This window comes from Palaemon carinicauda, chromosome 29 (genome assembly GCF_036898095.1).
Source record: "Palaemon carinicauda isolate YSFRI2023 chromosome 29, ASM3689809v2, whole genome shotgun sequence".
Taxonomy (NCBI): Eukaryota; Metazoa; Arthropoda; class Malacostraca; order Decapoda; family Palaemonidae; genus Palaemon; species Palaemon carinicauda.
The window spans coordinates 66,525,049-66,552,393 of NC_090753.1; the positions used below are offsets into that span (position 1 = coordinate 66,525,049).

The following is a 27,345-nucleotide window of genomic DNA, read 5'->3' on the forward strand; positions in this document are numbered from 1 at the left end:
AGCTGTGAGACCCCTACTCGAAATATCTTCCATAAGTTCACAGGGCCTAGTAATTATATTCTAATACAGTGATACCTCTGGATACGAAAGTTTCTGCTTACGAAAAATTCAGGATACGAAAAGCGATACAAAGATTTTAATGCCCCAGTATACGAAAAAATTTTCAGGATACGAAAAGCTTACGAGATCCTAACTCGTCGCCGAGAGTACAGTACCTTTTTTTTCAGGGTATCAACCCTTAATTTAGGTGTACAGGTAACAATACACCTTCACTGATCCAAATGCTTTACATACAGTACCGTAACTTTTAAACAGTAGTAAAGAAAATGGACCGTTTTTTTTAGGGCTTGGAGGGGATAACTAGGCTACAACTACATTATTGAATAATCTCATGGTGGTTTCTGGAATGGATTAGGCTGTTTTTAATGGTTGGGTTAATTACAGAATGATAGAAATGGCTGCATTGCATGTTTGTTACTACAGTTTAGTGTGTTTATGAAAGAAAAGGTGTCTTTTCGTAAGGCTTGGAACGGATTAGGCTATTTACATGTAAAACGCGACTCAGGATACGAAACGGTATCCTGAACGGATTACTTTCGTATCCTAAGGCATCACTGTACTGTACTAGGAAAGAAAGCTCCTGACTTCCTGGGGTTTCTCCATATTAAAAGTCCTAAATACACCCATACCTTAAAATAGGTGAATCAAATCTTAAGATTATGAAACCTAAATATATCTGTAACAATAGCTTGAATCAACTATTTCTACAGTTCAAGGTATTGTTACAGATATATTAGGATCATTAAGTTCAGAGTATAATTCTAAAGGTATTAAAAAACTAACAGTAATTACACTTTCAGTTTTATCAGGCTTAATAATGCGAACATTCTAACTAATGGCCAATAAGTTCTAGATTTGGAAGGTAATTTAAAGAGAGCAATTTCCCCTTCTTCCCACTTTCTTGGAGGCTGAAAAGATCTGTCCTTTTCTTTCAAACTTAATAGATATTCAGAAAGCCACCTTTCCTTGAAGCTTTCGTAAAGTTCATCCCTAGTTTCCAATGTACGAGCAAGGAGAGAAGAATACTCATCCTCCTCACCATACTCTCACTCAGGAACTTGTTCAGAATCACCAAACATTAAAGAAGGAATAAATCTGCCAACCAAGAAATGATTAGGACCAAACATTAAAGAAGGAATAAATCTGCCAACCAAGAAATGATTAGGAGAAATTATATCTAACTCATTTTCACAAGATCTATAAGTTAAAGGCCTATTATTCAAAATTTTCTGAATGTCAGAGAGGAAAGTGACAAATTCAGAGAATGAAGGAGTATATCTACCAAGAGTTTTAAAAAGGCAATACTTCACTGTTTTAATTAATCTTTCCCAAACAGCACCATACCACGCTGCATACACAGGGATAGTCTTATGAGCAATTGAAGCGCCCCTAAACTTCTCCTCAAACTCAGAAGAGGTAACTTCAATTATATTACCAGCCTGAACAAAGGATTTGGCATTGTCAGAATAAACAGCGACAGGAACACCAAACCTATTAGAAAATCTAATGAAAGCCAATATAAATTCTGAGGTTGACATAGACTGGACAACTTCCAAATGTATAGCTCTTGTATTGAAACAAGTGAAAATAAGAATGTACACCTTAAATTTTTCTCCTTCAACCATAAGTGGCCTGTATAATCCACACCAGTATGAGAAAAAGGCACACTCAAATTAACCCTGGAAGGAAGCGAAGAAGAAGGATACTTCACTGTTCTAGCATTATAACGCTTGCATACAATACAATCTTTAAGGACAGACAAAACTGCTTGCCTAGCCTTTACAATCCACAAACCATGCATGTGCAAAAAACTAAGAGTGGATTGCAAACCCATGTGCATAGACTTACAATGGGCATAATAAATCAACAACCGAGTCAAATGATGCTTCTTGTCTTACAATGGGCATAATAAATCAACAACTGAGTCAAATGATGCTTCTTGTCTTACAATGGGCATAATAAATCAACAACCGAGTCAAATGATGCTTCTTGTCTTACAATGGGCATAATAAATCAACAACAGAGTCAAATGATGCTTCTTGTCCACAAGAATAGGATTGACAATATCAAATTTTAAAGTAATATTTTTGTCAATCCAACCTTTAGTTCGCATTATACCATTATCATCCAAAAACAAATTGAACTGCCTAACTAAAGGTGGAACTTCAACTGAAGCATCTCTACTCTTTAGATAAGATAATTCAAGAGGAAAAGCTTCCTCTTGCATCAACCTTAGAAGGTAATTAGAAGCTGCCTCAACAGGGTCAGCTTGAATCTTAAGTGTTTGAGTGCATATATCAAACATGGATTTATAACCCTTAGTAGCCGAATTGTACCGGGTACTTTTATTCTCATCAAAAAAGGATATGAAAAATTTTAAAACATCCTCCAAAGTAGGTCTAGTGCGACACATTCCTCGTCTTACACCAATTAAAATAAACATGCCATTACCTTTGAAACAGATTATTAGTAGATTGTATTTTGGACAGACAATCTGCAGTACCTGCCTTCAAAATCCCTTTGTCTCGGAGAATACAGAGGACATTCAAAACCCCTTTGTCTCGGAGAATACAGTGGACATTCAAAACCCCTTTGTCTCGGAGAATACAGTGGACATTCAAAACCCCTTTGTCTCGGAGAATACAGTGGACATTCAAAACCCCTTTGTCTCGGAGAATACAGTGGACATTCAAAACCCCTTTGTCTCGGAGAATACAGTGGACATTCAAAACCCCTTTGTCTCGGAGAATACAGTGGACATTCAAAACCCCTTTGTCTCGGAGAATACAGTGGACATTCAAAACCCCTCTGTCTCAGAGAATACAGTGGACATTCAAAACCCCTTAGTCTCGGAGAATACAGTGGACATTCAAAACCCCTTTGTCTCGGAGAATACAGTGGTCAGTCTCCATGCGGTTAGATACAATGCCCTCCAGATTTGTAAACCACTTAGAGGGCAAAAGGCAGCCATCAGTCATCCTGCTATTTGTAGACACCCTGAACTTCAACCTTATCCAAGGTCAAATAATAGAGAATGGTGTTTAGATCCAGATTCGACCAACCTCTCAACAGGATTGGAAGCCAGTAAACAAAAACACCTCTATATTTTCGTTAAGAAATGTTGCAAACACATTCAAGTTTGGTCATCAAAAGAATCTATTTTCTCCTGCTTAAACGACATGCTGTGTTTGATTTCCTCACAATAAACTGAGGGAGAAAGAATATTCCTCTAAAACTTGTCGAAGTCAAAGGCACTTATACTACGCAGAAGAGGGATTCTGACCTGATTTCCTCATTTCTGGACAATCTAATACTGCCAAGTCAGAAAACACTTTCATATTACCAGCCATTCATGAAATTCCAGGCGACTGATAGAGCAGATTTTCACCATCCACTTCCCTGACAAATGGAGAGAATATTGTTGAAACTTTGAAGTATGAAATCCTTAATTTTAGGGAACCTCTGTGATAACCGACGCAGACTGTCCAAGGAGTTAAAGTTGGTTCTTCATCACTAAACCAAAAACTACTGTCTAGATTGCCTGTTCCAAATCAATCCATGATTATATTGGAACGCTCATCTTTAGGTGGTCCATTGAGATGAATTTCTCTAAGAAGTGAAGGTCCCTTGCAGTCACGTCCACATTTGAACAGAAAATGACTTTATCCTCTTAAATTTTTTCACAAAAGAATAATCCTAGAGTCAAGGACCTTAAGCAGATCAGACAGACTGCATTCTGTCTGGAGGGACTGGACGTGGTCGGTAGAGACAGTGTCATGTGAGGTGACAACGAGACAGGAGCTGGAAGTGTCACTACCAGAATCTTCACTAATAGACTCCTGTGATGATGACGTCATTTTGGGTATGGTTGGTCTGGTGGTGTCCTTGGCCTGGCATTTCCACTTTGAGATAGCCCCTGTCTGGGAAAGAACTGCCTCAACAGTAGCTGCTGGAGCCTTTTCTGGCCTACTGGCTTCACCCGTATTGTCCAGGAACTGCTCCCCGTCTACTGGCTGCAGGCTCTGGTGGACTAACGAGGTTAGTTGCCAGGAGAAGCGAGGAAGCAAGCAGTCCACTCACAGTTGGAGCCTCCCAGAAGCCTGGTACAGGGGGGAGTAACGGTGTGAACCCTGGAGGGGGCTGGAGACCTCCAGCCACTGGCTCTGCTCCAGTCACCGGGATTGCCAGACCATTGTAATTTGGCCAAGCAGGGGGCGTATATGGAGCACTGGTGGTCACTGTGGTTGTGACCCCAGTGGCAACGTGGCACGTTGGTGACAGCTCAATAGTCTTCAGGGCCGCCACTTGAAGTGTCAGGGACTGGACATGAGTTGTCAGGTCACCGAATATCTGGATAAGACTCGTCACATCCTGGCTCAGGCTCTTCTTAGTCTTTTGGCGCTTACTTGGTGATGATGATGCTATACCTACTAGAGGTTGGTGTTCTCGGGTCTGAGCACCAAAAATTATGTAGTGGTTTGTGGACTGTGGCCAGAGGTACCACCCAAACTGCATAGTGTCTGAATGCTGACCACAACCCAACGTTCACTGCACAACAAATATACTACAGTGGAATACCCAAAAACCTAAGCTACAGGTCAAGAGAACAGAACATTGGGCACCACCCCTTGATTTATACTTGGCAAGGGGACCCAGCTAGAATCCTAAAACCATCTTACCTAAAGAATATAGAGCTATATCTATTAATGCTGCTAACTTCCCAGAAATGAATTAACGATCATCTTACATTTTTATTCAGCCAGCCCAAGGCAAGGGAAGATAAGAAGGAAGTAAGATTCTAGCTGGGTCCCCTTGCCCAGTATCAATGAAGGGGTGGTGCCCAGAGCTCCGTTCTCTTGACCTGTTACTTAGGTTTTTGGGTATTCCACTGTTGTATATTTGCTGTGGAGTGAATGTTGGGTTGTGGTCGGCATTCAGACACTAGGCAGCTCGGGTGCTACCTCTGACCACAGTCTGCAAACCACTACATCTTAGGGCCCATGTCTTCGATAAAGTAAGTGTGTTGTTGCCTGTCAAACACTTGTGGGAGATGATTTAGCAATGAAGTATGCAAAGGAGAGGGAGAGACAGGCAGCCAGAGCAGTGGTGTTGAGCAGCTGGGGAAACTGCATGAAGACCAGACAAGAAGCGTGGGATATTTGGAAAATGACTGGCCGTGGAGAGCAGTCCTAACAAAGACACTGCAGTGAAGATCTACTGAGAAACTAAAGATGTTTCAAAATATGTTGCAGATCTCTATATGTGGAATATTGAAACCGTGAAGACAGAAATGCAAAGGCCTTACTGTTCATCTTAAGGAAAAGTATGGTCATATGGTTGTTGACCATATTGAAAGTTCCAGACATAAAAGAAAACCAAAAGGCCAGCACAATGAACAATCTCTTCCTAAACTTGCTTTCTTAGTTTCCCGGCGGAGTTTGAGCAGTACTGTACCTGCAAGATAAGGGGTAGGAATTCAAGGCCCTGCTTACCTATGATAATGCACTATGACACCCAACCTCCTCTAAAGTACTGCATTACAATGTGCAGAAGGTGTTCTTTTCTCCCATTTCCACTTCCCACATCCAGCTGATGAATGAAGGAATCATTAAAAGTACACTGAAAACGTATGTGACCCGAGTATGGACGATTTTCTCGGATTCAGTCCTAAGGTGTTTAAACAACGCCAAAGAGGATCATGACCTTGGCAAACCGAGTGACAGCCAAAGGCTTACAGAAATTGGCTGAGGATGTCATCTCAACAGTTAATGGGTATAAAGGCTGGATTAGACAGTTCAAAACATAAAGGCAGAGGTTCATCTAATGCGTCTCAAGGACTGAATCATGCATTATGAGACTTCGCTGTGTAGAACAACTTTATGAACTGGTGGTGTAAGTGCACCGTAGTGTATTTTCATCTATGTTCATTGAAAAAGAATTGCCAACGGTGTATCTACAGTACAGCATAGGAAATCTGTATGGGAGCCCCTACGCCAACTCCTCCAACAACAGAAATCTGTTCTAGTAACCTTCCCTTATGTCCAAAGGTTCTCCAGCCTTGTAATTAGAAGATGGAAAAGACTTTCATTTGACGAGTCTTTGGAGAAGACTGGATCTTGGTGGAGAGTCCTTGAAGCCTGGTGTTGTTTGCCGCATTATTTTGAGGGGTGCAAGCATTCTTTGATTGGCGAAGGCAGAGATTAACAGTCCTATATTTTCTCTCCAATTACATCATCTGCCAAGCCTTCCTCCAGTTCGAAGTAGATTGCAGTATTTAGATCTCAGTATGGCGGCTATTGAGAATCAAGCTTTGGAAGAACTGCCAAGAGTTCGCTTTGAGCTCAAGAAACTTAAGTTTAGAACACTGCAGTTTCCAAGATAAATTGCTCCCATATTTCAAATAATGTTAGGCTGGAAACACTTAACCTAGCTATAGTGTATGGGCGGAGTCATTCCGGTGTAACCCCTATGCTACTTCTTGTCTAAATCTTTTCCCACTTCTATGTGGTGTTGATGTTTCTGGTCAGCTTCTCCATCTACCTGTCCCACACCTCATCACCGGTTAATTCCTTTGATCGAAGGTCATCCTTGATACAGTTCACCCACCTCCGCTTTGGTCTCCCTCTTCTCCTCATTCCCCGTACCTCCATTTCCATTCTGTAACCCTTATGCTAACAAAGTGCAAAAAGTTGCAGTCTTTAAATTTAGCGTGGACTGGGCTGTCTTCGGATGATGTTCGTATTATATGCTGTCGTTTGCCCTCATCCTTAGAACGTTTGAATTTATCGTAGTACCTTATCAGATTTTCATATAAAGCTATTGGCCGATCAAGCTCCTGGACTTATTGAACAAGAGGTGAGCGATGGAACGCAACTCGCAGCAGCGGCAGTTACAACTATCATTAGTCAGCTTCGCAATGTTGAATACTTGGCCTTCTCACGGTGCTATACAATACAGCCAGATGCATATTAAGAGTTGAAGATGATGCCCTGCCTATTGTATATTGATGTTTACTGAATATTCAACGAGCATACCTCAGCAACCCTAAGACAAAAGCCTTTCATTGATCCATGTCAATAAGTATCTATTTTCGTTGGTTGTGCGGCCCACTCTCGGAATTCGCTGAACTTCAATATGGGGACTTAGGATGCGGGATTAATGTAGAATTATTGCATGTAGGTATTTATGAATAACTATCTTGTCCGTGAAGTTTATTGAATTTTCATAAGTGCATTGTGATAACTTAATACTTCTGTGCTGCACTGCCATTATTTATAAATTTATCATAGGTGCATTTGTTAAAAGTGAGGTAGTTGCTCTATGTAGTGGGTTTTTAATGAGGACAATGGTAGTGAACGTTGGGTTGTGTTTGGCATTCAGACACTAGGCAGTTCGGGTGCTACCTTTGGCCACAGTCCGCAAACCACTACATAATTTTTGGTGCCCAGACCTGGGAAACACCTTTAGTAGGTATGGCATCATCAAGTAAGCGCCAAAAGGCTAAGAAGAGCCTGAGCCGGGATGTGACGCGTCTTATCCAGATTGTCGGTGACCTGGCAACTCAGGTTCAGTCCCTGGAACTTCAAGTGGCGGCCCTGAAGACCGTTGAGCCGTCCCTGGAACTTCAAGTGGCGGCCCTGAAGACCGTTGAGCCGTCACCAACGTGCCACGTTGCCACCGGGGTCACAACCACAGTGACCACCAGTGCTCCATCTACGTCCCCTGCTTGGCCAAATTACAATGGTCTGGCAATTCCAGTGACTGGAGCAGAGCCAGTGGTTGGAGGTCTCCAGCCCCTCCAGGGTTCACACTGTTACTTCGCCCCTGTACCAGGCTTCTGGGAGGCTCCTACTGCGAGTGGACTGCTCGCTTCCTCGCCTGTTCCTGTAACTAACCTCGTTAGTCCACCAGAGCCTGCAGCCAATAGACTAGGGGAGCAGTTCCTGGATAATACGGCTGAAGCCAGTAGGCCAGAAAAGGCTCCAGCAGCTACCGCTGAGGCAGTTCTTGCCCAGACAGGGGCTATCCCAAAGCAGAAACGCCAGGCCAAGGACACCAACAGACCAACCATACCCGAAATGACATCATCACAGAAGTCTACTGGTGAAGATTCTGGTAGTGACACTTCCAGCTCCTGTCTCAGTGTCACCTCAGATGACACTGTCTCCACCGACCACGTCCAGTCCCTCCAGACAGAATGCAGTCTGTCTGATCTGCTTAAGGTCCTCGACTCTAGGAGGAACCCCAAGCCTGGAATCTTCCAGATGGAAATTGGCCTGAGTTCTGCCCGATGCCTGTGGGATTTCGAGTCCTACTGTGCGAGTAAGTATACCACAGGAAGCTCTGGCCAGTGGACTGTTTATCTCGGGAAGTTTCTAAACGGATAAATTCAGGAGGAATTCTCGGCCATGGGGGGTCCCCGAGATCTCATATCCCGACACGAAGAAACGCCTCCTCGGCTAGTGCTGATAAGCCCGAGAGAGGCGTGATGCGGGCAGGATAGCCTGGTTCAGCAGTGCCACCTATGGCGAGGGCGAACTGTTGAAAATATACGCCGTCCGGTTGGCCTCCCTGTACACGTCGGCCTTTCCTCGCCGTAGTTTGGACCGGAGGGAGCTTAAGTGGAAGCTCCTCAGAACTGTTCCGAGCTAAGTGGAAGCAATATTGACAAAGTGACCTTAGAATATTAAGATTCACAACTGGATAAGGTTGGAAGATCTGAAAATGAACAAAGAACTGACAGAGATGTAGCCTAATATAGATTCTCAAAGTTGGGAAAACCAGCCATGAACTCTCAAGATTTAATGGTTTGGACGTGAGCAGGAATGGTCATGAACAGTTTCCAAAAACCAGCAAATAGTCTATATATATGAAAATTTAGCCCTGATGGGAGTTAACAAAAAAAAAAAAAAAAACACATTACAGACACAGTAGAGGCTAGAAGAATGTATAAAACTTACGAAATGTTACATCCCATAAAGGAAAGAATTGACATTAAAAATTTTTGACAGTTTAAGGGACCTAGTTCTCTATTTGACATTAAAAAAAAAAGGGATTTAATTTCAAGAGTAAGACTGTCAGCACTAAGTAAATATTTTCTTAAAAATTCAACACAATAAAATTCTACGGGCCCTGTTTGACAGAGGAAATTACAAAAGATCTACTGCTCATAAAGCAGAGAAGTTCCTTACAAAACGTTATAGGGGACACTTGCAATGATGACAGCATTATAAATTTGAAATTTCAGCAGACTCATTCAAACACAATAACGCCTCCATGGTATGTGGCCAGATAAAATTAAATTGTGAGCTTTGTACTTCTGAAGATGCATAATTAAGAAAACACCTGGATTTTGGTACATAAAAAGGGATAGTGACATGAGTATGACAAGTGTTGTCATGGAGTTGAGAGGACTATACAATACAAAGTTCAAAAACTATTAAGCAAAAAGTTGCATAAGAAACACAACTTCCAAAGTATTTGAATATACTGGAAACCTATTTCGTCTTCATCCCAGAAATATCAAGTCCAACAGAAAAACTTACACAAAATCATAAAAAATGCCAAATTACTCCAATTTCAAGACCACAGCTATCATAAGAAATAAACTAACAAACTTATTATTACAATCTAAGAATTTGCCAACAAACTATACCATCGCATAAGCCAAGCAAGAGTGAAGAAACCAAAACGGTACACCCAGCAACAAAACCGGTGTCGCCTCGTCAGACCCGACTTGGATACATCCTGCCCTTCTTGCCCTGAAAGGTGGTTTGGCGTTTAAACAACCAAAACATCTTTACAGTGGTTCGAATGTGAGGAGGAGAGAAATTACGATATCAGTCAAAGAAGTGCGAAGATTAACGATGTATGTATGTAAATTTATTTATGTATGAAAGAGATAGAGAGGTCTTATCTGTTATTCTTTTAAGAAATGCAATCCTTTTTGAGAATAGTTATCGAAAAATATAATCATACCGATATATTTGAAATCCTTATTACATTTTTATATGGAACATCCTTGACTATTCCAATTAATATGCGTCAGAATGATATATCCTTTGTTTGCATTATCCTAAAAGCTGCTCTCTCTCTCTCTCTCTCTCTCTCTCTCTCTCTCTCTCGTTCGAGAATAAGTTTGACAAGATCATAAGAATTCTCTAAATGCATAAACTAAATCGCTCTACCAAAGATCAAATGGAGTATTTGCGGATGGACTGAAAAGTCTTTGAGACATCCAAAATCCTTGTAACACACGCATCTCTCTCTCTCTCTCTCTCTCTCTCTCTCTCTCTCTCTGTATATATATATATATGTATATATATATATGTATATATATATATGTATATATATATATATATATATATATATATATATATATATATATATATATATATATATATATATATATATATATATATATATATATTACCTGTATCTAATATATGTTATTTGGATGTGCCTATGGATCATACAAAACCACGAACTCCTTTGCAAGATTGCGTTGGATTTCTATTTCTTTTAGGTGAAGATTCCATGTTCCAAAGATGTTCAGTGACCTCCTAAAAACAATGCTAGAACGATATATGCCCATTTTGATGGCGAGTTGGACTCATTATCATTAAATGTTATCAATAAGGTTTTACCATCATCATCATCATCACTTCTTAAATGTTATTAAGCAAACCTCGTCAAGCCATATATCAAGATCACCCAATTGCCACCTCTCCACCATCAGCTTTAACCCCACCTGGTTATATCCGTTTTCCCCCATCCCCACATATTCGAGGTTAAAGGTCTCACAGTTATGATGAGATCCTTTAGGTAGAAGTTTGTTTGTTTGTTTGTTTTAAATAAAAAACAAAATACTAAGATAACAATATTTTATACAGTTTGCTTTCCAGGTGTTTACAATTATGTCAAAACTATAAATAACGAAGTAAATATGCAAAAGACTGATTGAACAGATATCGAGAGTAATGGATTTCTTGAAGAGCTTATCGAGGGGAACACTTTTAAGGTGTTGGACAACACGACATGAAACGACAAATAAAATCGTTAAACTACGATGAGTCAATCCTAAGGAAATATTTCCTTTTGCCTTGGGGAGGGTGAAGCCAGCTATACTCGGACCTTTGAGAATTGAGCAATCGTCACCAGGGTAAGGGGGTTCGCTTGGAAGTGAGCGATTTGCCCAGATAATTTTATTGATTGATTGATTGATTGGGAGTTTTCTGTAGTTCTGACGCCGAATCATATAATTTGAATAAACAATGTGTTAATAATATAATATTTAATACCGTACATCCTATATACCACAACATCACTATAATAATGCACCTATAAACACTTTCATTGCATGTTATTTCACATATTTTATTTTCACCAAACACTTCTGAAACAATATAAATTGTGTTAACTGATGATTCATTTTCAATCTCCAACCTTAAACTAATATAATTGATATAGCAAATAATACTACTTCCTCTAAGAGGGCCGGAGCCAAGTAGCCCGTGACAAAAGCTGACCCCAACCACACCGAGCTACGTGGCTCATGATTGAAATAAAGGAAAAACACTGAAATCAACAACTAAACCTTTAAAACTCATTACCTTCAAAATTTTTAACAAAGGCCATTTATTACTGATTGGTGACCCATGGGTGCTATTTGAAACGATACATTATGAGCACCTACATATAATACGCACAGTGTGTATGTATGTGTGTGGAGAGAGAGAGAGAGAGAGAGAGAGAGAGAGAGAGAGAGAGAGAGAGAGAGAGGAGAGAGAGAGAGAGAGAGAGAGAGAGAGAGAGGAACTGCTTAGGAAAATTTATACAAAGGATATTTCCGTGTTATGAATATTAATATGAATAGTCAGTTCTAATGTTATTTAAGAAAATTTTATACAAGAATAGGATAGAAAAATTCAAATAAAAATTTACGATAAAATCTCTTGATGAATTAGTTTCGAAATAATCTTGGATTACATTTCTTAAAGAAATAAAAAAGTTCTCTCTCTTTTCATATATATTTCAGTCATCATCGCATTTCTTTGAGTGATGACGGTAATCTCCCTCCTCCTAACATTCAAACTAACGATGTCTCGGTTGTTTAACGTCGGCCACCTTTTCAGGGCAAGAAGGACATGATCTCTCTAAGTCTGGTCTGGCCAGGCGACACCGGTTTTGTTGATGGGTGTACTTCACAATACAACCCAGTGGAAAACCATACATATAAAAAGGATATTTGGGACCAACCAAATGACAGAAATATAAACACCAGCTCAAGTTGGGAAAGGTCTATGAGCTTCAGTTAATACTTGAATACACTTTAGTCCTTTTATCACCAAACTAATAAATCAAATATATATTCTGACATCACATGTTATAGGGCCTTAAAAGTGCCAGCTTATACCTTTTTAAGTGAAAAACAAAAATGGAAATGAGCTGCCAAAATGCCAAATGGTATACAGAAGTTCCTCAACTTAAAAGACTTGACTGGTTCCAAGAAGCTGCTTGTAAGTCAAAATTTTTTTTTTTTACATTTTTTACTAAGATAGGCCTAAGCTGAATCCAATGCCTATGATTTCCAGCTACAAAAGGCAACAAATAGTCAGGTGTCATATGAAATAAATAACAGGTTATTACAAATATCTTTTGCTTACTGTAATAAATATAAAGGGATTTTGATGAAGGAAAAATCTATTTCTGGGTGAGGGACCTGTTTCGCCCAGTGAAATGCTCCCTAAAGCACCATTTCTAAGGTATAAATACTGCAAAATATACCAGAGAAAAAAGCTAGATTATCTTTGTTATTTTCCATTGGATTTGTGTTCAAGTTGAAGAGCTTCTGCAAAGGTTGTCATAAGTAAAACTTACCCTATAAATAAAGACCAAATACTGTACTGTACATCTCAAGAAATTACTCCATTTGCAAGCAGCTTTCCTACAGCATGGAAATATTTCAAAGGCATTACATAATATAAGTAATTTCATTAGGGGCAACTATGATGTACAGTACTGTACCTCAATGTGACTAGATTACTTTTATAACTATGATATAATGACCCTTATGTTATGAAATTTTACCGTATTATTTTGAAATCTGATATTTCAAAGGCACAAAAAATAGCATATGCAAATATTTTTTAAAGAATTAGGCTTTGATAATTCATCTTGGGGTAAATAATTCATTAAAACGTTTGACCAACAATAAAAAATTATTTTACGTTTACATCCTGAAGTAAGATGAATTAATATAAAACACCCAAAAAAATGAGCTAATAATTTCAAATTAAATTATTAATAATGAACACTGAAATAACACGCTAAACGAGGTATTCCTGTTTTAAGCGATGGGGTCTTCTTTTGAAAACGCCAAGAACGAGCGAGTTCTTCATTCCCATGTTCTCCGTGGATGTTCGTGCAACAGCCTCTTGAAAATGTCCCTCTTTGCACAGGACGGCATCCAGAAAACCAAATCTTCAATAAAAAAATTATGAAAGCTGCCATCGTTCCCTAACTTTCTCGGTTTATCAATGTCAACATACTCCATCAAAGTTGGAAGAATCCTTACCTGTAATAAAAAGAAAATGTTAATTATGTTGTTTTTCTCACTTGGTAACTTTTTAAAATTAAGTCTAGGTTTTCAACTTGTCAAAAGGACTTAAACTGAACACCTTATATTAATCATACTGGCAAGATAACATATATTCATCTTATCTTTACATAAAGGGGGAACTTAAGGCAATTTATATGAAAAGCTAAGACTTCTATACAGTATAGAGTTGCTATATTTAATATTTCCTTTCTGTAATTTGCTATTTTTCCCAGTTGAAGCTCTTGGGCTTATAGCATCCTGCTTTTCCAACCAGGGTTGTAGGTTAGGTAGTAGTAGTAATAATAATAAAAAACAATAACAATATAAGTAAAAAAAAATTAGATTAAAACTAAAAAGAATCAGCCTGTTGAATACACATACAAATGGCATGAATACAAAAAAAAAAAAAATTAATCCAACACAAGTTCTCTCGTCATTCTTTCTGCCTTGTTGAATGCAACTCAATTTCTCTCTCTCGTCATTCTTTCTGCTTTGTTGAATGCAGCTTAAGTTCTCTCTCCTGTCATTCTTTCTGCCTTTTTGAATGCAACTCTAGTTCCCTTCCGTTACTCTCTTTCCTTTGTCTTTCTGAACCAGCATCAGCTAGTAGATGGCAAGTACATTAACTGAATAGCACTAGAGGAAATTTATTATAGAACTGTCCCAGTATAGTCCTCTCTTGTCAATAACTATAGACAAGCTGGTAAGATATATATCAAACTGAAAACTATATTTCTAGATACAATAACCTAGTTTCCCATCAAACAACAAAGATATGATCAAAGAGCAACTTGAGTTTTTGAACAAGTGCAGAAAAAACATGTGGGGTACCTTAGATAACCGTAGATGTTCATATCGCAATGATATCATTACCTGTATACAGTATTGCAAAGCAAGAAAATACAGGTAACCTTTGGGTTCTTTACCAATAATTACACTGATTAACTCATACACCCCTTAGTATGAGTCTCCAGCACTTAGCATCAGCAACGACTCGGTTAATACACAATAAAGAATTTAATAATGTGGCAGGAATATTTTTCATTCTTGCGAATGCATTACTGAAAGTGTACACTTCAAGAAGAAATTCTTGATGAGTTTCAAGAGAAACTTCTATATACTTTTCAAGAAAAAATTCTGTATGAAATACTTTAAGAAGACATCTGAATGAATAACTGGTTAATTCAAGGTACCATCCTTTTCCCAAGTGGCATTCAAGACATGCTACTTGGCACCCAGAGACACATTTGAAATCCTGAACTTTTCCAGATTTTGAAACAATGTCCTTTCTATGACCTAAATCCTGAACTATTTCAAACCATGAACAAATGACCCTCCTGTCAATGATCTTTAAAGAAACACACGTTCAAGAAAAGGTTCTTCTCTTTCATCAACTAGGTTTAATTTACTACTGATGAACTACACATACAGTATTGGGCATTTCAATTGATGTATTTTACTCGATACTGAAGAACTATCTTGCTAGCTATTATTACTAGGATGAAAAATGTTATTTTCATTAGTAAAATAAATTTTTGAATATACTTACCCGATAATCATGTAGCTGTCAACTCTGTTGCCGACAGAAATCTACGGTCGGGATACGCCAGCGATCGCTATACAGGTGGGGGTGAACACCACAGCGCCATCTGTGGTCAGGTACTCCAGTACTTCTTGTCAACACCACCTCAATTTTTTCCTCGGTCCACTGGTTCTCTATGGGGAGGAAGGGTGGGTCAATTAAATCATGATTATCGGGTAAGTATATTCAAAAATTTATTTTACTAATGAAAATAACATTTTTCAGTATTAATCTTACCCGATAATCATGTAGCTGATTCACACCCAGGGTGGTGGGTGGAGACCAGCATACATGTTAACAAAGAAGCTAAGTATCCCGTATTTTATTTTATTAGTTATTCAAAAATAACATAAAATAAATAAGTACCTGGTAAGGAAGACGACTTGAACCATTACTCTGCCTTTATTAAGTACGTCTTCCTTACTGAGCGTAGCGGTCCTCTTAGGATGCTGAACGACTCTTAGGTGCTGAAGTATAAAGGGCTGCAACCCATACTAAAGGACCTCATCACAACCTTTAACCTCGGCGCTTCTCAAGAAAGAATTGACCACCCGCCAAATCAACAAGGATGTGGAAGGCTTCTTAGCCGACCGTACAACCCATAAAAAGTATTCAAGAGAAAGGTTAAAAAGGTTATGGGATTATGGGAATGTAGTGGCTGAGCCCCCGCCTACTACTGCATTCGTTGCTACGAATGGTCCCAGGGTGTAGCAGTTCTCGTAAAGAGACTGGACATCTTTGAGATAGAATGATGCGAACACTGACTTGCTTCTCCAATAGGTTGCATCCATAACACTCTGCAGAGAACGGTTCTGTTTGAGGGCCACTGAAGTAGCCACAGCTCTCACTTCATGTGTCCTTACCTTCAGCAAAGCAAGGTCTTCTTCCTTCAGATGAGAATGTGCTTCCCTAATCAGGAGCCTGAATAGGTAAGAAACTGAGTTCTTAGACCTTGGAAGAGAAGGCTTCTTGATAGCACACCATAAGGCTTCTGATTGTCCTCGTAAAGGTTATGACCTTTTTAGATAGTACCTAAGAGCTCTAACTGGGCAAAGTACTCTCTCCAGTTCGTCCCCCACCAAGTTGGACAGGCTTGGGATCTCGAACGACTTAGGCCAAGGACGTGAAGGAAGCTCGTTTTAGCAAAAAACCGAGCTGCAAGGAACATGTAGCCGTTTCAGATGTGAAAACTATGTTCCTGCTGAAGGCGTGGATCTCACTTACTCTTTTAGCTGTTGTCAAGCACACGAGGAAAAGAGTTTTTAATGTGAGGTCCTTAAAAGAGGCTGATTGGAGAGGTTCAAATCTTGATGACATAAGGAACCTTAGGACCACGTCTAGATTCCAGCCTGGAGTGGACAACCGACGTTCCTTTGAGGTCTTAAAAGACCTAAGGAGGTCCTGTAGATCTTTGTTGGTGGAAAGATCCAAGCCTCTGTGGCGGAAAACCGCTGCCAACATACTTCTGTAACCCTTAATCGTAGGAGCTGAAAGGGATCTTACGTTCCTTAGATGTAACAGGAAGTCAGCAATCTGGGTTACAGTGGTACTGGATGAGGAAACTGCATTGGCCTTGTACCAGCTTCGGAAGACTTCCCCTTTAGACTGATAGACTCTGAGAGTGGATGTCCTCCTTGCTCTGGCAATCGCTCTGGCTGCCTCCTTCGAAAAGCCCCTAGCTCTTGAGAGTCTTTCGAAAGTCTGAAGGCAGTCAGACGAAGAGCGTGGAGGTTTGGATGTACCTTCTTTACGTGAGGTAGACGTAGAAGGTCCACTCCTAGAGGAAGAGTCCTGGGAATGTCGACCAGCCATTGCAGTACCTCTATGAACCATTCTCTCGCGGGCCAGAGCGGAGCCAACCAACGTCAGCCGTGTCCCTTTGCGAGAGGCGAACTTCTGAAGTACCCTGTTGACAATCTTGAACGGCGGGAATGCATACAGGTCGAGATGGGACCAATCCAGCAGAAAAGCATCCACGTGAACTGCTGCTGGGTCTGGAATCGGAGAACAATACAACGGGAGCCTCTAGGTTATCGAGGTAGCGAACAGATCTATGGTTGGCTGACCCCACAGGGCCCAAAGTCTGCTGCAAACATCCTTGTGAAGGGTCCACTCTGTGGGGATGACCTGACCCTTCCGGCTAAGGCGATCTGCCATGACATTCATATCGCCCTGAATGAACCTCGTTACCAGCGTGAGCTTTCGATCTTTTAACCAGATGAGGAGGTCCCTTGCGATCTAGAACAACTTCCACGAATGAGTCCCTCCCTGCTTGGAGATGTAAGCCAAGGCTGTGGTGTTGTCAGAGTCCACCTCCACCACCTTGTTAAGCTGGAGTGACTTGAAGTTTATCAAGGCCAGATGAACCGCCAACAGTTCCTTGCAATAGATGTGAAGTGTCCTTAGCTCCTGATTCCATGTTCCCGAGCATTCCTGTCCGTCCAAAGTCGCACCCCAGCCCGTGTCTGATGCGTCAGAGAAGAGACGGCGGTCGGGTTTCTGAACAGCCAAAGGTAGACTTCCTTGAGAAGAAAGCTGTTCTTTCACCACGTGAGAGTAGACCTCCTCTCTTCGGAAACAGGAACTGAGATCGTCTCTAGCGTCATGTCCTTTATCCAGTGAGCCGCTAGATGATACTGAAGGGGGCGGAGGTGGGGTCTCCCTAACTCGATGAACAGGGCCAGCGATGAAAGTGTCCGTTAGACTCATCCACTACCTGACTGAGCATCGGTTCCTTCTCAGCATGCTCTGGATGCAATCTAGGGCTTAGTAGATCTTTGGGGCCAACGGAAAAGCCCGAAAAGCTCGACTCTGAAGATCCATACCCAGGTAGACAATGGTCTGGGATGGGACGAGCTGGGACTCCTCAAAATTGACCAGGAGGCCCAGTTCCTTGGTCAGATCCATAGTCCATCTGAGAATCTCCAGACAGCGACGACTTGTGGGAGCTCTTAAAAGCTAGTCGTCTGACGGAGCCGGACACAAGATCATGGTACTGCTGCACAGTCTGTGAACTGTTAACCATGGGGAAGCGAGGAAGTACAGTGACAACCCGAAGCTGTCTAGACTGTCTGGGTCGTACAGACAACTCCTTATCGGGTTGCTGAGGTTGCCGCACTGCGTCACAACAAGTCACTTCTGCTGGTTGTTGAACGTCTTCCCAGTGACACACCGACTCCGTAAACAAAAAATCCTCTAACGAGGACTAAGCTTGGACTGCATGTCTTGCAACACAGCTCAAGGTCTATGGGAGCAGGTGTGGTAACAGACGGGGTTAGCGACTGAAGTGGAACCATTACCCTCCCTGGAAGCATGTTATGCTTAAATAAAAGTCCATAGGAGGCTAAGCAGCTAAAGGCTCCTCTCCAAATGACAGAGTCCTCAAGGGAATATCAGAAGGAGGGAGAATAGCACTTTCTCATCTACAGGAACCATATCCGAGAAAAGCTAAGTTCTCTCAGTGAGGGTTTCACTGGTGCAAAAGCAGCAGACTAGAAGGCAACGTTATGAAACTGCTTGACAGTCTAGTGAGTTGGCAACAACCAAAGATGTGTGACTGAGAAGCATGCGGTAAGGTATGCAGAGCATGCTGTATGCAGAGCATGCTGTATGTAGAGCATGCTGTAAGGTAAGCAGAGCATGTTGCATGGCGTGCGGCTTATGCTGCATGGGATGAGGCTCATGCTGCATGGGATGAGGCTCATGCTGCATGGGATGAGGCTCATGCTGCATGGTATGAGGCTCATGCTGCATGGGATGAGGCTCAAGCTGCAAGGGAAGAGGCTTATGCCGCATGCGTTGAGGAGGATGCCGCATAGTATGAGGCTCCTGCCTCATGGGTTGAGGCGGTTGCCGCATAGCATGAGGCTCCTGCCTCATGGTTTGAGGAGGATGCCGCATAGCATGAGGCTCCTCATAGCATGAGACTCCTGCCTCATGGGTTGAGGAGGATGCCGCATAGCATGAGGCTCCTGCCTCATGGGTTGAGGAGGATGCCGCATAGCATGAGGCTGCCTCATGGGTAGATGAGGAAGTCGCATAGCATGAGGCTCCTGCCTCATGGGTTGAGGAGGATGCCGCATAGCATGAGGCTCCTGCCTCATGGTTTGAGGAGGATGCCGCATAGCATGAGGCTCCTGTGAGGTTCCTGCCTCAAGAGTTGCGTCTGCCTCAAGGGTTGAGGAGGTAGCTGCGCAGAGAGAGGCTCATGCTGTGAAGAATGCGGCTGTTGCATGCGTTGAGGCGGCTGCCTCATAGCATGAGGTTCCTCAAGAGTTGAGGCTCTTGCCTCAAGAGTTGAGGTTCTTGCCTCAAGAGTGGAGGTGGCTGCCGCAAGAGTTGAGGTTGCTGCCTCAAGGATGGTGGAGGTTGCCGCAACGCAAGAGGTTGCTGCATAGCGCTGGTAACTGGCAACTCCCAATGCGGCAGCTCACGCGTGGAGGTAGGTTGAGGAACCTCAACATCATACGTCTGGCAGGGTGGACTGCGCAGAGGTGGAGTTGAGGTTGCTGCCTCGAGGATGGTGGAGGTTGTCGCACCGCAAGAGGTTGCTGCCTCGAGGATGGAGGAGGTTGTCGCAACGCATGAGGCTCCTGCCTCAAGGGTAGAGGAGGTTGCTGCAAAGCATAAGGCTCCTGCCTCAAGTGTTGAGGAGGTTGCCGCGTGGCAAGAGGCTCCTGCCTCAAGGAAAGTGGAGGTTGCTGCACAGCGCTGGTATCTGGCAACTCCCAATGCGGCAGCTCACGCATGGAGGTAGCTTGAGGAACCTCAACATCATACGTCTGGCAGGCTGGACTGCGTGGAGGTGGAGGAGCGCTCGCAGGAGGAGGTGTGTTAACCTTCTCTGCCTGAAACTCCTGCATCAACACCGCAAGCTGAGACTGCATTGTCTGCAGCATAGACCACTAGAGTTTAAGAAAGACAACAACAAACGGAGCTACTGTCCTTTGAGACTGAGGGTCTAAAACAGCTGGTGCGGCAACAGACGGAGTTACTGCCTGTTGCGATACCACCTTGCCTCTCTGGGAGGTGTGCAGTTGTCGTACTGCAGCAAGTCCGAACTGACCCAGTGCTAATGGCATCACCTAGGAGTTGGACTTGCGCGGAAGGGACCGACTTGCACTTAAAAGCTGCAAGATTTGGTCCATGGTTTCTGCGAGAAACCTCTTCCGCAGTCGAGGAATAAAAGGGCTCTCTCGTCTTTGTGTGGGTGGGGTGATCACGTCGGCAACGTGTGTAGATACACCCGAAACCACGGAGGGAAACGTCTGTTTGTTGATCAAGGCCTGCTGAACCCATAAGTCCTTCGACATTACTTCTCCCCTGGGCTTGGGAGCTTGTAAGAGGTCCCAGACTAGGCGAACAACTGGCACGAACAGACGAACCCTCGAACGCAACACTGTAACACTTTGCGCTTATCACTTTATCACTTTTGATTTTCTGTTTGCACTTATTTCACTGAACTCGAAACTTTAAGTGATTTGTACCTGAAACACGCAATCCTATCCTTCATTAAAAGGTAGTAATTGCGAAAACAGTTTTACAATGTAACAGAAAAATATAATGAAATAAATAATTCAGTGGCTGGAAAGAGACTAAACACTAGATCAAATAAACTACGATTAAAATCTCTCACCGCATAAAGCTTGAGAACAAGAATAAAACTCTAGAAACGTTTACCTTCTTCCCCTAAAGAGACTAGGGAGAAGAGCAAAAACGATAACAACGTTACTCGCTTGAACGAAACGTTAATCCTCCTCTCTCTCCCTCCGTCTCTATCTCTCTCTCTCTCTCTCTCTTGACTTAGAACCTGAGAGATGAGCCCAATTATATATATCGTTAAAACATATTATTGTTAAAGGAAAAAAACTGAAAGATTTCCCAAATAAAAAGTTCCTTTATTAGAATTAAAACCATTAAGCTAAGAAAGAATGAACAAAACGCTAGAATCGGTTTACTCTTACTGCAACATGACACCGTGAATATTCTCTCTCTATCGTAACGATAGAGCGCAAGTTGAACGTTCTGAACGTCAACAACTGCAGAGACAAAACAAAACGTTAGTTCAACTTTGAAAACAGTACGAGACTATCAAAGAAATTCTTTCAAAAACATTAAAATAGCATAATATGTTAACAGGTAAAAACGAAATGACGGGCTCAATGTTAATTAACTTCGGTTCCAAGAAAAGACCGCCTACTATTAGGAAAGGTCGAATATAAACAAATATAAAAATTAATTTTAATAAGTTTATAATAAAAGGAAGTTAATCGAAGAGGCCTATAAAAGGCGGAGAGATATAAAATAAATCTATAACTTTTGTTAAGCAAAATTAAGAAAGAGAGTCTATACTCTCTTCGACACCAACACTTCCGTCTAAGGGAAGGGTCGGCCATTTAAAAGTGAAAGAGAGTTCATACTCTCTTCGTCACCATAATTAATCAAATTAATTCCAAAAGCTAGCTAAGCTAATGATAAAACTTCCTGAATAGCGAAAGCTAAACTCTAGAGCAAATACATCACCAAATCGTGAGCAATAACTCCAGAATCAACAGCGTATCCATGTAGGTCTAGCCGGAGGCACGACAGAGGAAAAATTGAGGTGGTGTTGACAAGAAGTACTGGAGTACCTGACCACAGATGGCGCTGTGGTGTTCACCCCCACCTGTATAGCGATCGCTGGCGTATCCCGACCGTAAATTTCTGTCGGCAACAGAGTTGACAGCTACATGATTATCGGGTAAGATTAATATTGAAAAATCAAGGGCATACAAACCAACCTCTTTGTACACTGTATTTAAAAAGGTTGGCTTCATAAATTTGGTTACTAATCATGACAGACAACAGATTCAAGGGATGTACAGGGTAAATTTGGGTACTCAAACCATTGTTCTGTAACCTTATAGTAGTGCCATAGCTTCTGTACCATGGTCTTCCACTGTCTTGGGTTAGAGTTCTCTTGCTTGAGAGTAGACTCAGGCTCACAATTCTGTCTATTTTTTCTTCTTTTTTTGGGGGTATTTATAGCTTATAAATTCACACATACATACATATACCAAGGCATTTCCCCTAATTTTGGGGGGTAGCCGACATCAACAAATGAAACAAAAACAAAAAGGGGACCTCTACTCTTTACGTTCCTCCCAGCCTGACAAGGGACCGAGTTCAGCTGGTACTGCTAGGGTGCCACAGCCCACCCTCCCCCGTTATCCACCACAGATGAAGCTTCATAATGCTGAATCCCCTACTGCTACTACCTCCGCGGTCACAGGGAACTTTTCCCTGTTGGAGCCCCTAGGTTTATAGCATCCTGCTTTTCCAACTACGGTTGTAGCTTGGCAAGTAATAATGATACTACAGAGACCCATTGCAAGATACAGAGTAAGTTACTTTATCTAAAATTATGAACTTTATTTTATCTAAAATTATGAACTTTACTGTGCAGTACCTGAAAATATCAATAAAATAACTTACTTAACCCTTTTACCCCCAGGCTCTTTGGAAATTTCCACCTTACCCCCAAGGGGTTATATTTTCCCCAGCACATTTTGCAAAATATTTTTTTTAAATTGCTCTAACAGCCTTAATTTTTGTCATAGAGAGATCAGGTTGGTCTCATTCTCTTGGAAAATGCCTGAATTTTTTTCAACAAATTATCAAAAATATGAAAAAAAAAATTTATAGCATTTTTTTGCAAGGACGTAACGGTACGTCCATGGGGGTAAAGGGATGAGTGTGAAACGTACCAGTACGTTTTTTGGGGGGTAAAAGGGTTAACGACCATTACAGTGCAACATGGTAAAATTTGTCTCAAAATGTTAACACTGTACCTACTAATTCACAGAGTTGTAAGATGTCTTCTTAGATTGCCATGACGTGTAGAAAAATTCACAACGCGGAGTATAAAGAAAAGTAATTGAGAAGTGTTGATTGCCTAAAATCCCTGTCTGCCAAACACCTTAAGGTACATCTTGGGACAGAATTTGTTACCCCTTTTTCATCATCAAGATATACAGGTTTTTGCCAAGATACTTTTTTCAGACATGATGTATTTCGTTGCTAAACCTCATGAATTGAATGACTTGTGTAAACAGCACTTTAGTTCGAAGACCAAGAACAGATTCTCTTTCACAAGGTGTTTCTGTAACAAGAGATCTCGGTACTATGATTTAGATTTCGCAGTCTTTCATTTAGTATCCTTACAAAAGTAACATTCAAGCACATATTTTACCTACTTTAACTCTTATTTTTAAACTTAGTTTGATTGAAAGATCAGAGCCATAATCATTTACAATCATAACCATCTTTTTGTTGCTACACAAATATAAATACTGCTCTACATTCTTTTCCAAATGATATTTAAATCTGTGAAACTCAAAAGGAAATACATGAATCTGATGTCTAGTTTTATAGAAACATACCATATGAACCTGGATTTCATAATATTATCTAATAAGCAAGCTCCTTCATCTACACTATTCACTCAAGTAACAAGTCTTGTCAAAGGAATCAAGGGGATTTGTGTTACCTTAAACATACTGGGACCTGGAAGGGAATTTAGCACCATGTTGCAAAAAGAAGAAAACTCAATACTTACAGAGAAAGAGTTAGAAGCCTGGAATGGTAGATGGAGAAACTAAGTTGGGTATAGTTAAGTCTGAACAGTGAAAGCTCCTGACCAGTAAAGACCAAAGTAATGCCTAAGGTGCATGTTTTAAGGTGCATTCATACCATTAGCCCTCAACAGTTGTGATGGCCAATTGGAAACATCCCAGCCTAGCGACGGCCAGACGGGAGATCGAGTCCCACTCAAGCACGATGGTTTCTTGTAGCGTCTGCAACCTCACCATCCTTTTGAGCTAAGGATGGGGGGTTTTGGGGAGCCTATAAGCCCCCTTCTGAGTTACTAACTACCTTAGCCTGGCCGTCCCTGGTCCTAGCTTTGGTAGAGAAAGGAGGATTAGGCACTGATCATATGTATATATGGTCAGTCTTTAGGGTATTATCCTACAAACTAGTTGTAGTGATGACCTCAGAACTGACGTGATGAGAGATTTACGAGGTGATGTTACCGGGATGCAAAAGGCCGATCTCCTAGCTGACATCAAACATCTCGCACTGAAAGAGGAAAGCATTCTGGTGCACAGGATCAAGCTGGGCAAAGTGGTATAACCACCAGGGACAAGAATCAGAACCTTACCCGCTACCTTACGAGGTCAAGCCTCACTGTGTCAATTCACTATTAAATGTACACAGCCCGGATGCACACACACCTTTGGCTTCAGTAGCGAGATCATCAAGGCCAATCTCGTCCGTGGAATTGCTGACCCTAAAATCTTTTCAGACATCCTTGGAGACCCCAAAACTAATCGCATCTTTGACAAGATTGTATCATTCATAGTTCAGGAGGAACAGGGTGAAGCCACAAGAACCGCTGTTGGAGACACAGGTCCAAACAAACCAACTATTCGACTGCTAAGTGCTGGGCATGCGGTGGAGCAAGTCATGGCCTGCGCAATGACAGGATTACTAGAGCTAAACAATGCCCAGCATGGTCATCAACATGTGTAAAGTGCTCCATTAAAGGACATTACTCATCGGCATGTAGCAAATGTTCAACTTCCAATAAGCAGGGACAGAGACAGCTCGTCCAAATATTGCACTCACAGCAAGGATTCAACGACTGCAATCTCACTGGGGATCCAATGATTAGGATAACGTTGATGCATGTCATGCGGAAGATGAGCTGCTAGTATTTGACCAGTTGTGTAGCCCAAGTCTTCACGAGAGCAGTGACCAACGGCATCCAAACCGATCACCGATAGCCCCCGATATCTTCGATGATAGACGGATTGAACGTTCCTCAAAAGCTCATCCCACAATTGTAGTTGGCTGATATTTCGATGATAGACGGGTAGACGGATTGAACGTTCCTCAAAAGCTCATACCACAGTTGATCTGATACCCGTCTGAAGCCAGGAAGAGCTTGGTTGTCACATCAGTGACAGCTCAAGACTCAAGAAGCTATACATCCCTACGGTCGCCAACTCCGAATGACAGAGCTCGGTGATTCCTCTCAAGTCTGCTTTGGCGATGGGTTACACCAAGAAAGACATCATGCCAGAGAAACTCGCTATGCTTGGCGTCATTAGGGAGGACCTGGGCATCGAGGGAGGTATCATTGTTCACTCTTGCACTCATGATCAGACAGGATCTGTTAGGTCAGACAAACATTTGGTATACGTGTCTTTAAAATCTAAAAAGCATTCTTATGCAGAAAAGTAATGAAGACGCTGGGTGTCATTCCCGCAAACTTCCCACCTGACATTCTTTCATCCTTAAAGAGCGCAAACAATTTGGTGTGTCATTGCCCCAAACGAAGCCAAGCACCCCAACCACAGCCAAAGTCGTCACTCACGAGGCTAACAGCTACAGCGGAAGATATGCTGGCACTCAAGGATTGGCTCCTGGACTATCATGGTGACATGGCTTTCAAACTCTGCGAGCATCAATCTCTCCCCAGGAAGAAATGCAAGCCCTTGCAACTACGTGTTGACTCAATAGCCAAGGCTGTAACTGTGCACAAACCTGCTCTAGTGAACATACATTGGCATGACAAAGTTCTCAAGACTTGGAGCGTGATGTTAGTATTGGAGTTCTTGAATGGGTTAGTACTAACCCAAACACACCTGTCACATGGTGATCGATAATAGTTGTCACAGCTCAAGCTGATGAAACCCCAATCGCACAGTTGACTTACAACCACAGAACCGTCACGCTGTACGACAGGACCACCATGTCCCTAGTCCATTCCATCTTGCTGATCGAATCCCTCAGAACACTAAAATGTCTATCACAGATACATGGAACGGATATCACTCCGTACGGATCCATGAAGAGGACAGGCACATCACCACCTTCATCACCCCATGGGGTAGATTCCGGTACAAGATCGCAACCCAAGGATTCCTTCCCAGTGGTGAAACATACAGCATCATAGCAGACTTCCCAGAAAAAGTGAAATGTGTTGATGATACTTGTATGTGGGCAAAATTAATGGAGGCATCTTTTTTCCAAACATATGAGTTGCTTGAACTCTGTGCACAAAATGGCATCACCCTTAACCTGAGAAAAATGTTATTTTGATAATAAAATAAATTTTTGAATATACTTACCCGGTGATTATAATAGCTGCAACTCTGTTGCTCGACAGAAAACTCTACGGAAAAAATTCGCCAGCGATCGCTACACAGGTAGGGGGTGTACTTCAACAGCTCCATCTGTCGTCCAGATACCCAGCACTCATTGTAAACAAAGAACTCAATTTTCTCCTCGGTCTACTGCGTCTCTATTAGGGAGGAAGGGAGGGTCCTTTCATTTATAATCACCGGGTAAGTATATTCAAAAATTTATTTTATTATCAAAATAACATTTTTCAATATTTAACTTAGCCGGTGATTATAATAGCTGATTCACACCCAGGGGGGTGGGTAGAGACCAGCAATATATGTTTACATCATTATGAGCTAAGAATTTTTTATTTCATTTTAGAAGTTATCAAAATAACAAAAACAAAATAAATAGGTACCTGGTAAGGAAGTCGACTTGAACAATTACTCTGCCTTTTTAAGTACGTCTTCCTTACGGAGCCTCGCGATCCTCTTAGGATGCTGAGCGACCCCTAGGATCTGAAGTATCAAGGGTTGCAACCCATACCACAGGACCTCATCAAAACCTCTAATCTAGGCGCTTCTCAAGAAAAGAATTTGACCACCCGCCAAATCAACCAGGATGCGAAAGGCTTCTTAGCCTTACGGACAACCCAAAAACAACAATAAAAAACATTTCAAGAGAAAGATTAAAAAGGTTATGGAATTAGGGGATTGTAGTGGTTGAGCCCTCACCCACTACTGCACTCGCTGCTACGAATGGTCCCAGAGTGTAGCAGTCCTCGTAAAGAGACTGGACATCCTTAAGATAAAAAGACGCGAACACTGACTTGCTTCTCCAATAGGTTGCGTCCATTATACTTCGCAGAGATCTATTTTGTTTAAAGGCCACTGAAGTTGCGACAGCTCTAACTTCATGTGTCCTTACCTTTAGC

General features: G+C 41.7%; 1 long non-coding RNA gene and 1 pseudogene across 1 annotated transcript in view; one reads left to right on the forward strand and one right to left on the reverse strand.

The window, feature by feature from the left end:
• Positions 1-5,758: 5,758 nt before the first annotated feature.
• LOC137622630 (S-phase kinase-associated protein 2-like) lies at positions 5,759-7,422 on the forward strand (annotated as a pseudogene).
• Positions 7,423-12,568: 5,146 nt separating this feature from the next.
• Positions 12,569-27,345, reverse strand: part of LOC137622808 (uncharacterized) — a 36,100-nt gene continuing 21,323 nt past the window's right edge. The window contains exon 3 of the long non-coding RNA XR_011040481.1: positions 12,569-13,636. This is a non-coding gene — a long non-coding RNA (uncharacterized lncRNA). The remainder of the gene's footprint in view (positions 13,637-27,345) is intronic.